The sequence below is a fragment of the Cherax quadricarinatus genome, unplaced genomic scaffold (genome assembly GCF_038502225.1).
Source record: "Cherax quadricarinatus isolate ZL_2023a unplaced genomic scaffold, ASM3850222v1 Contig519, whole genome shotgun sequence".
In the NCBI taxonomy this organism is placed as follows: domain Eukaryota; kingdom Metazoa; phylum Arthropoda; class Malacostraca; order Decapoda; family Parastacidae; genus Cherax; species Cherax quadricarinatus.
In genome coordinates, this window is record NW_027195545.1 from 152,501 (window position 1) to 163,881 (window position 11,381).

An 11,381-nucleotide genomic window follows, 5' to 3' on the forward strand; every position below is an offset into this window, starting at 1 on the left:
GGATATACACCCCTGGCTGGATATACACCCCTGGCTGGATATACACCCTTAGCTGGATATACACCCCTGGCTGGATATACACCCCTGGCTGGATATACACACCTGGCTGGATATACACCCCTGGCTGGATATACACCCCTGCCTGGATATACACCCCTGGCTGGATATACACCCCTGGCTGGATATACACCCCTGGCCGGATATACACCCCTGGCTGGATATACACCCCTGGCTGGATATACACCCCTGGCTGGATATACACACCTGGCTGGATATACACCCCTGGCTGGATATACACCCATGGCTGGATATACACCCCTGGCTGGATATACACCCCTGGCCGGATATACACCCCTGGCTGGATATACACCCCTGGCTGGATATACACCCCTGGCTGGATATACACACCTGGCTGGATATACACCCCTGGCTGGATATACACCCCTGGCTGGATATACACCCCCTGGATATACACCCCTGGATATACACCCCTGGCTGGATATACACCCCTGGCCTGGATATACACCCCTGGCTGGATATACACCCCTGGATATACACCCCTGGCTGGATATACACCCCTGGCTGGATATACACCCCTGGCTGGATATACACCCCTGGCTGGATATACACCCCTGGCTGGATATACACCCCTGGCTGGATATACACCCCTGGCTGGATATACACCCCTGGCTGGATATACACCCCTGGCTGGATATACACCCCTGGCTGGATATACACCCCTGGCTGGATATACACCCCTGGCGGGCTGGATATACACCCCTGGCTGGATATACACCCCTGGCTGGATATACACCCCTGGCTGGATATACACCCCTGGCTGGATATACACCCCTGGCTGGATATACACCCCTGGCTGGATATACACCCCTGGCTGGATATACACCCCTGGCTGGATATACACCCCTGGCTGGATATACACCCCATTCCTGCCTACACCTGTGCTAACATTCCTGCCTTCACCTGTGCTGATATTTCTGCCTACACCTGTGCTAATATTCCTGCCTACACCTGTGCTAACATTCCTGCCTACACCTGTGCTAATATTCCTGCCTACACCTGTGCTAATATTCCTGCCTACACCTGTGCTAATATTCCTGCCTACACCTGTGCTAATATTCCTGCCTACACCTGTGCTAATATTCCTGCCTACACTTATGCTAATATTCCTGCCTACACCTGTGCTAATATTCCTGCCTACACTTATGCTAACATTCCTACCTACACCTGTGCTAACATTCCTGCTAACTCCTGTGCTAACATTCCTGTCAACACCTGTAATAATATTCCTGCGAACACCTGTGCTAACATTCCTGCCTACACTCTTGCTAACATACCTGCCTACACCTGTGCTAACATTCCTGCCTACACCTGTGCTAATAATCCTGCCTACACCTGTGCTAATATTCCTGCCTACACCTGTGCTAACATTCCTGCCTACAACTGTGCTAATATTCCTACCTACACCTGTGCTAATATTTCTGCCTACATCTGTGCTAACATTTTCCTGTCTCCACCTGTGCTAACATTCCTGCCTACACCTGTGCTAACATTCCTGCCTACACATGTGCTAACATTCCTGCCTACACCTGTGCTAACATTCCTGCCTACACCTGTGCTAACATTCCTGCCTACACCTGTGCTAACATTCCTGCCTACACCTGTGCTAACATTCCTGCCTACACCTGTGCTAACATTCCTGCCTACAACTGTGCTAACATTCCTGCCTACACCTGTGCTAATAATCCTGCCTACACCTGTGCTAATATTCCTGCCTACACCTGTGCTAACATTCCTGTCTACACCTGTGCTGACATTCGTGCCTACATCTATGTTAATATTCCTGCCTACACCTGTGCTAACATTCCTGCCTACGCCTGTGCTAACACTCCTGCTTACACCTGTCCTAACATTCATGCCTACAGCTGTGCTAATATTCCTGCCTTCATCTGTGCTAACATTCCTGCCTACATCTGCGCTAACATTCCTGCCCACACTTGTGCTAACATTCCTGCCTACACCTGTGCTAGCATTCCTGCCTACACCTGTGGAAATAATCCAGCCTACACGTGTGCAAGCATTTCTACCTACACCTGTGCTAATATTCCTGCCTACACATGTGCTAACATCCATTCCTACCCACAACTTGTGTTCACGTTGGGGATAAATGGTATAAAATACCTACATGATGCTAAAATAGACACATACTGCATTTGTCTGATTTTCCACCTTGTGTGGCACTCACTTCTGCTTACTCCTTGTGCTCCCACACACTCCTGCCTACACCTTGTGCTCCCACACACTCCTGCCTACATCTTGTGCTCCCACACACTCCTGCCTACACCTTGTGCTTCCACACGCTCCTGCCTACATCTTGTGCTTCCACATGCTCCTGCCTACACCTTGTGCTTCCACACGCTCCTGCCTACATCTTGTGCTCCCACACACTCCTGCCTACATCTTGTGCTCCCACACACTCCTGCCTACATCTTGTGCTCCCACACACTCCTGCCTACACCTTGTGCTTCCACACGCTCCTGCCTACATCTTGTGCTCCCACACACTCCTGCCTACACCTTGTGCTTCCACACGCTCGTGCCTACACCTTGTGCTTCCACACGCTCGTGCCTACATCTTGTGCTCCCACACACTCCTGCCTACATCTTGTGCTCCCACACACTCCTGCCTACACCTTGTGCTTCCACACGCTCCTGCCTACATCTTGTGCTTCCACACACTCCTGCCTACATCTTCTGCTCCCACACTCCTGCCTACATCTTGTGCTTCCACACACTCCTGCCTACATCTTGTGCTCCCACACACTCCTGCCTACATCTTGTGCTTACACACGCTCCTGCCTACATCTTGTGCTTCCACACACTACTGCCTACATCTTGTGCTCCCACACACTCCTGCCTACGTCTTGTGTTTCACACACTCCTGCCTACATCTTGTGCTTCCACACACTCATGCCTACATCTTGTGCTCCCACACACTCCTGCCTACGTCTTGTGTTTCACACACTCCTGCCTACATCTTGTGCTTCCACACACTACTGCCTACATCTTGTGCTCCCACACAATCCTGCCTACACCTTGTGCTTCCACACGCTCCTGCCTACACCTTGTGCTTCCACACACTCCTGCCTACACCTTGTGCTTCCACACGCTCCTGCCTACATCTTGTGCTCCCACACACTCCTGCCTACATCTTGTGCTTCCACATGCTCCTGCCTACACCTTGTGCTTCCACACACTCCTGCCTACACCTTGTGCTTCCACATGCTCCTGCCTACACCTTGTGCTTCCACACACTCCTGCCTACATCTTGTGCTTCCACACACTCCTGCCTACATCTTGTGCTTCCACATGCTCCTGCCTACATCTTGTGCTTCCACATGCTCCTGCCTACATCTTGTGCTTCCACATGCTCCTGCCTACATCTTGTGCTTCCACATGCTCCTGCCTACATCTTGTGCTTCCACACACTCCTGCCTACATCTTGTGCTTCCACATGCTCCTGCCTACATCTTGTGCTTCCACATGCTCCTGCCTACATCTTGTGCTTCCACATGCTCCTGCCTACCTCTTGTGCTACCACGCACTCCTGCCTACACCTAGTGCTCCCACACACTCCTGCCTACACCTTGTGGTCTCACACACTCCTGCCTACACCATGTGCTCTAATGCACTTCTGCCTACATCTTGTGCTCTCACACACTCCTGCCTACAACATGTGCTCTAATGCACTTCTGCCTACATCTTGTGCTCTCACACACTCCTGCCTACATCATGTGCTCTAATGCACTTCTGGCTACATCTTGTGCTCCCACACACTCCTGCCTATACCTTGTGCTCCCACACACTCCTGCCTACATCTTGTGCTCTCATACATTTCTGCATACATCTTGTGCTCTCCCACACTCCTGCCTACACCTTGTGCTCACACATGCACTTTCTGCCTTCATCTTGTGCTCTCACACAATCCTGCCTACACCTTATGCTGCCTACACCTTGTGATCTCACACACTCCTGCTTAAACCTTGTGCTCCCACACACTCCTGCCTACACCTTGTGCTCCCACACACTCCTGCCTACACCTTGTGCTCCCACACACTCCTGCCTACACCTTGTGCTCTCATACATTTCTGCATACATCTTGTGCTCTCACACACTCCTGCCTACACCTTGTGCTCTCATACACTCTCACCTACACCTTGTGCTCACTCACACTCCTGCCTACACCTTGTGCTCTCACACACTCGTGCCTGCACCTTGTGCTCCCACACATCTCCCTACACCTTGTGCTCCCACACACTCCTGCCTAAATCTTGTGCTCCCACACACTCCTGCCTACACCTTGTGCTCTCATACACTTCTGCCTACATCTTGTGCTCTCACCCACTCCTGCCTACACCTTGCGCTCTCACACACTCCTTCCTACACCTTGTGCTCTCATACACTTCTGCCTACATCTTCTGCTCCCACAAACTCCTGCCTACAACTTGAGCTCTCATGCACTTCTACCTACACCTTGTGCTCTCACACACTCCTGCCTACACCTTGTGCTCCCACACACTCCTGCCTACACCTTGCCTCCCACACATTCCTACGTAAACCTTGTGCTCTCATACACTTCTGCCTTCACCTTGTGGTCTCAAACACTCCTTCCTAGACCATGTGCTCCCATTCACTCCTGCCTACATCTTGTGTTCCAACACACTCCTGCCTTCACCTTGTGCTTTCACACACTCCTGCCTAGACCTTGTGCTCCGATACACTCCTGCTTCATCTTGTGCTCCCACATACTCCTGCTTACACCTTGAGCTCCCACACACTCCTACCTACACCTTGTGCTCCCACACACTCCTGCCTACACCTTGTGCTCTAATACACTCCTGACTACATCTTGTGCTCCCACACACTCCTGCCTACACCTTGTGCTCCCACACACTCCTGCCTACACCTTGTGCTCTCATACATTTCTGCATACATATTGTGCTCTCACAGACTCCTGCCTACACCTTGTGCTCTCACACACTCCTGCCTACATCTTGTGCTTCCACATGCTCCTGCCTACACCTTGTGCTTCCACACGCTCCTGCCTATATCTTGTGCTCCCACACACTCCTGCCTACACCTTGTGCTTCCACACACTCCTGCCTACACGTTGCCCTTCCACACACTTCTGCTTACATCTTGTGCTTCCACACACTACTGCCTACACCTTGTGCTTCCACACACTCCTGCCTACATCTTGTGCTTCCACATGCTCCTGCCTACATCTTGTGCTTCCACATGCTCCTGCCTACATCTTGTGCTTCCACACGCTCCTGCCTACATCTTGTGTTCCCACACACTCCTGCCCACATCTTGTGCTTCCACATGCTCCTGCCTACATCTTGTGCTTCCACATGCTCCTGCCTGCTCCCACTCACTCCTGCCTACACCTTGTGCTTCCACACAGTCCTGCGTACACCTTGTGCTTCCACACACTCCTGCCTACATCTTGTGCTTCCACACACTCCTGCCTACATCTTGTGCTTCCACATGCTCCTGCCTACATCTTGTGCTTCCACATGCTCCTGCCTACATCTTGTGCTTCCACACACTCCTGCCTACATCTTGTGCTCCCACACACTCCTGCCTACATCTTGTGCTTCCAAATGCTCCTGCCTACATCTTGTGCTTCCACACACTCCTGCCTACACCTTCTGCTTCCGCACACTCCTGCCTACATCTTGTCCTCCCACACTCCTCCCTACACCTTGTGCTTCCACACACTCCTGCCTACACCTTGTGCTTCCACACACTTCTGTCAACATCTTGTGCTTCCACACACTACTGCCTACATCTTGTGCTCCCACACACTCCTGCCTACACCTTGTACTTCACACTCCTGCCTACATCTTGGTCCTCCACACACTCCTGCCTAAACCTTGTGCTTCCACATGCTCCTGCCTACATCTTGTGCTTCCACACACTCCTGCCTACACCTTGTGCTTCCACACGCTCCTGCCTACATCTTGTGCTCCCACACACTCCTGCCTACATCTTGTGCTTCCACATGCTCCTGCCTACATCTTGTGCTTCCACACACTCCTGCCTACATCTTGTGATTCCACATGCTCCTGCCTACATCTTGTGCTTCCACATGCTCCTGCCTACATCTTGTGCTTCCACATGCTCCTGCCTACATCTTGTGCTTCCACATGCTCCTGCCTACACCTTGTGCTTCCACACGCTCCTGCCTATATCTTGTGCTCCCACACACTCCTGCCTACATCTTCTGCTCCCACACTCCAGCCTACATCTTGTGCTCCCACACACAATCCTGCCTACACCTTGTGCTTCCACACACTCATGCCTACATCTTGTGCTCCCACACACTCCTGCCTACGTCTTGTGTTTCACACACTCCTGCCTACATCTTGTGCTTCCACACACTCCTGCCTACACCTTCTGCTCCCACGCTCCTGCCTACATATTGTGCTCCCACACACTCCTGCCTACATCTTGTGCTCCCACACTCCAGCCTACACCTTGTGCTTATACACACTCCTGCATACACCTTGAGCTTCCACACACTTCGGCCTTCATCTTGTGCTTCCACACACCACTGCCTACACCTTGTGCTTCCAAACACTCCTGCCTACATCTTGTGCTCCCAAACACTCCTGCCTACTTCTTGTGCTTCAACACACTCCTGCCTACACCTTGTGCTCCCACACACTCCTGCCTACACCTTGTGCTCCCACACACTCCTGCCTACACCTTGTGCTTCCACACACTCCTGCCTACATCTTGTGCTCCCACACACTCCTGCCTACACCTTGTGCTTCCACACACTCCTGCCTACATCTTGTGCTCCACACTACACCTTGTGCTCCACACACTCCTGCCTACCTTGTGCTCCCACACACTCCTGCCTACACCTTGTGCTCCACACACTCCTGCCTACACCTTGTGCTTCCACACACTCCTGCCTACACCTTGTGCTCTCACACACTCCTGCCTACACTTGTGCTTGTGCTACACCTTGTGCCACACACTCCTGCCTACACCTTGTGCTCTCACACACTCTGCCTACATCTTGTGTGCTGCCCATCTTGTGCTATCACACACTCTTGATTACATCTTGTGCTCCCACACAATCCTGTATACACCTTGTGCTCTCAAACACTCCTGCCTACACCTTGTGCTCTCACACACTCCTTCATACACCTTGTGCTCTCATTCATTTTTGGCTACATCTTGTGCTCTCACACACTCCTGCCTACATCTTGTGCTCTCATACACTCCTGTCTACACCTTGTGCTCTCACACACTCCTGCCTGCACCTTGTGCTCCCACATACACCTGCCTACACCTTGTGCTCCCACACTCTCCTGCCTACATCTTGTGCTCCCACACACTCCTGCCTACACCTTGTGCTCTAATACACTACTGCCTACATCTTGTGCTCTCACACACTCCTGCCTACACCTTGTGCTCTCATACACTCCTGCCTACATCTTGTGCTCCCACACACTCCTGCCTACACCTTGTGCTCTCATACACTTCTGCCTTCACCTTGTGCTCTCAAACACTCCTGCCTAGACCTTGTGCTCCCATACACTCCTGCCTACACCTTGTGCTCCCACACACTCCTGCCTACATCTTGTGCTCCAACACACTACTGCCTACACCTTGTGCTCCCACACACTCCTGCCTACACCTTGTGCTCTCATACATTTCTGCCTACATCTTGTGCTCTCACACACTCCTGCCTACACCTTGTGCTCTCATACACTCCTGCCTACACCTTGTGGTCCCACACACTCCTGCCTTCACCTTGTGCTGTCATACATTTCTGCCTCGATATTGTGCTCTCACACACACCTGCCTACACCTTGTGCTGTTATACACTTCTGCCTACATCTTTTGCTCCCACACACTCCTGCCTACACCTTGTGCTCTCATACATTTCTGCCTACATCTTGTGCTCTCACACACTCCTGCCTACACCTTGTGCTCTCACACACTTCTGCCTACACCTTGTGCTCCCACACACTCCTGCCTACACCTTGTGCTCCCACACACTCCTGCCTACACCTTGTGCTCTCATACATTTATGCCTACACCTTGTGCTCCCACACACTCCTGCCTACACCTTGTGCTCCCACACACTCCTGCCTACACCTTGTGCTCTCATACACTTCTGCCTACACCTTGTGCTCTCACACACTCCTGCCTACACCTTGTGCTCCCACACACTCCTGCCTACATCTTGTGCTCTCAAACACTCCTGCCTACACCTTGTGCTCCCACACTCTCTTGCGTACACATTGTGCTCTCACACACTCCTGCCTACACCTTGTGCTCCCACTCACTCCTGCCTACACCTTGTGCTCAGACACACTCCTGCCTACATCTTGTGCTCCCACACACTCCTGCCTACATCTTGTGCTCCCACACACTCCTGCCTACATCTTGTGCTCCCACACACTCCTGCCTACATCTTGTGCTCCCACACACTCCTGCCTACATCTTGTGCTCCCACACACTCCTGAATACATTTTGTGCTCCCACACACTCCTGCCTACATCTTGTGCTCCCACACACTCCTGCCTACACCTTGTGCTCCCACACACTCCTGCCTACACCTTGTGCTCCCACACACTCCTGCCTACACCTTGTGCTCCCACACACTCCTGCCTACACCTTGTGCTTCCACACACTCCTGAATACATTCTGTGCTCCCACACACTCCTGCCTACACCTTGTGCTTCCACACGCTCCTGCCTACATCTTATGCTTAAATATGCTCCTGCCTACACCCTTGTGCTCCCACACACTCCTGCCTACATCTTGTGCTCCCACACTCCTGCCTACACCTCGTGGTTCCACACACTCCTGCCTACATCTTGTGCTTATACACACTTGTGCCTACATCTTGTGCTTGCACACACTACTGCCTACACCTTGTGCTTCCACACACTCCTGCCTACATCTTGTGCTCCCACACACTCCTGCCTACACCTTGTGCTTCCACACGTTTCTGCCTACATCTTGTGCTCCAACACACTCCTGCCTACACGTTGTGCTCCCAGAAACTACTGCCTACACCTTGTGCTCACACACGCTCCTGCCTATATCTTGTGCTCCCACACACTCCTGCCTACACCTTGTGCTTCCGCACACTCCTGCCTACATCTTGTGCTCCCACACTCCTGCCTACACCTTGTGCTTCCACACACTCCTGCCTACATCTTGTGCTTCCACACACTCCTGCCTACACCTTGTGCTTCCACACACTCCTGCCTACATCTTCTGCTCCCGCACACTCCTGCCTACACCTTGTGCTTCCACACACTCCTGCCTACATCTTTTGCTTCCACACACTTCTGCCTACATCTTGTGCTTCCACACACTACTGCCTACACCTTGTGCTTCCACACACTCCTGCCTACATCTTGTGCTCCCACACACTCCTGCCTACACCTTGTGCTTCAACACACTCCTGCCTATATCTTGGTCCTCCACACACTCCTGCCTACACCTTGTGCTTCCACACGCTCCTGCCTACACCTTGTGCTTCCACACACTTCTGCCTACATCTTGTGCTTCCACACACCACTGCCTACACCTTGTGCTCTTGTCATCCACACTCCTGCCTACACCTTGTGCTTCCACACACTCCTTCCTACATCTTGTGCTTCAACACTCCTGCCTACACTTGTGCTTTGCTCCGCTACATCTTGTGCTTCCACACTCCTGCCTACACTTTGTGCTCCCACACACTCCAGCATACAAAAGTGCACCCACACACACAAGCCTACACCTTGTGCTCCCACACGCTCCTGCCTACACCATGAGTTTCCACACACTCCTGCCTACATCTTATGCTTCCATATGTTCCTGCCTACACTATGAGTTTCCACACACTCCTGCCTACATCTTGTGCTTCCACAAGCTCCTGCCTACATCTTGTGCTTCCACACACACCTGCCTACATCTTGCGTTTCCACATGCTCCTGCCTACACCTTGTGCTCTCACACACTCCTGCCTACACCTTGTGCTCCCACACACTCCTGCCTACACTTTGTGCTCCCACACACTCCTGCCTACACCTTGTGCTCCCACACACTCCTGCCTACACCTTTTGCTCCCACACACTCCTGTCTACACCTTATGCACTCATGCATTTCTGCCTTCACCTTGTGCTCCCACACACCCCTGCCTACACCTTGTGCTCTCACACACTCCTGCTTACACCTTGTGCTCCCACACACTCCTGCCTACACCTTGTGCTCTCACACACTCCTGCCTAGACCTCTTGCTCCGATACACTACTGCCTACACCTTGTGCTCTCACACACTCCTGCCGACACCTTGTGCTCTCATACACTTCTGCCTACACCTTGTGCTGTCATATACTCCTGCCTACATATTGTGCTCTCACACACACCTCCCTACACCTTGTGCTCTCCTACACTCCTGCCTACATTTTGTGCTTCCACACACTCCTGCCTACACCTTTTGCTCTCATACACTCCAGCCTTCACCTTGTGCTCTCATACACTTCTGCCTACATCTTTTGCTCTCACACACTCCTGCTTACACCATATGCTGCCACACACTCCTGCCTACACCTTGTGCTCTCACACACTCCTGCCTACACCTTGTGCTCCCACACACTCCTGCCTACACCTTGTGCTCTCACACACTCCTGCCTAGACCTTTTGCTCCCATACACTCCTGCCTACACCTTGTGCTCTCACACACACTCCTGCCGACACCTTGTGCTCTCACACACTCCTGCCTAGACCTTTTGCTCCCATACACTCCTGCCTACACCTTGTGCTCTCACACACTCCTGCCTACACCTTGTGCTCCCGCACACTCGTGCCTACACCATGTGCTCCCACACAATCCTGTATACACCTTGTGCTCTCCTACACTCCTGCCTACATCTTGTGCTCTTACACACTCCTGCCTACATCTTTTGCTCTCACACACTCCTGCCTACACCATGTGCTCCCACACACTCCTGCCTACACCTTGTGCTCTCCCACACTCCTGCCTACACCTTGTGCACCCATACACTCCTGCCTACACCTTGTGCTCCCACACACTCCTAATTACACCTTGTGCTCCCACACACTCCTGCCTACACCTTTTGCTCCCACACACTCCTGCCTAGACCTTGTGCTCCCACACACTCCTGCCTAGACCTTGTGCTCTCACACACTCCTGCCTAGACCTTTTGCTCCCATACACTCCTGCCTACACCTTGTGCTCTCACACACTCCTGCCGACACCTCGTGCTCTCATACACTTCTGCCTACACCTTGTGCTCTCACACACTCGTGCCTACAGCT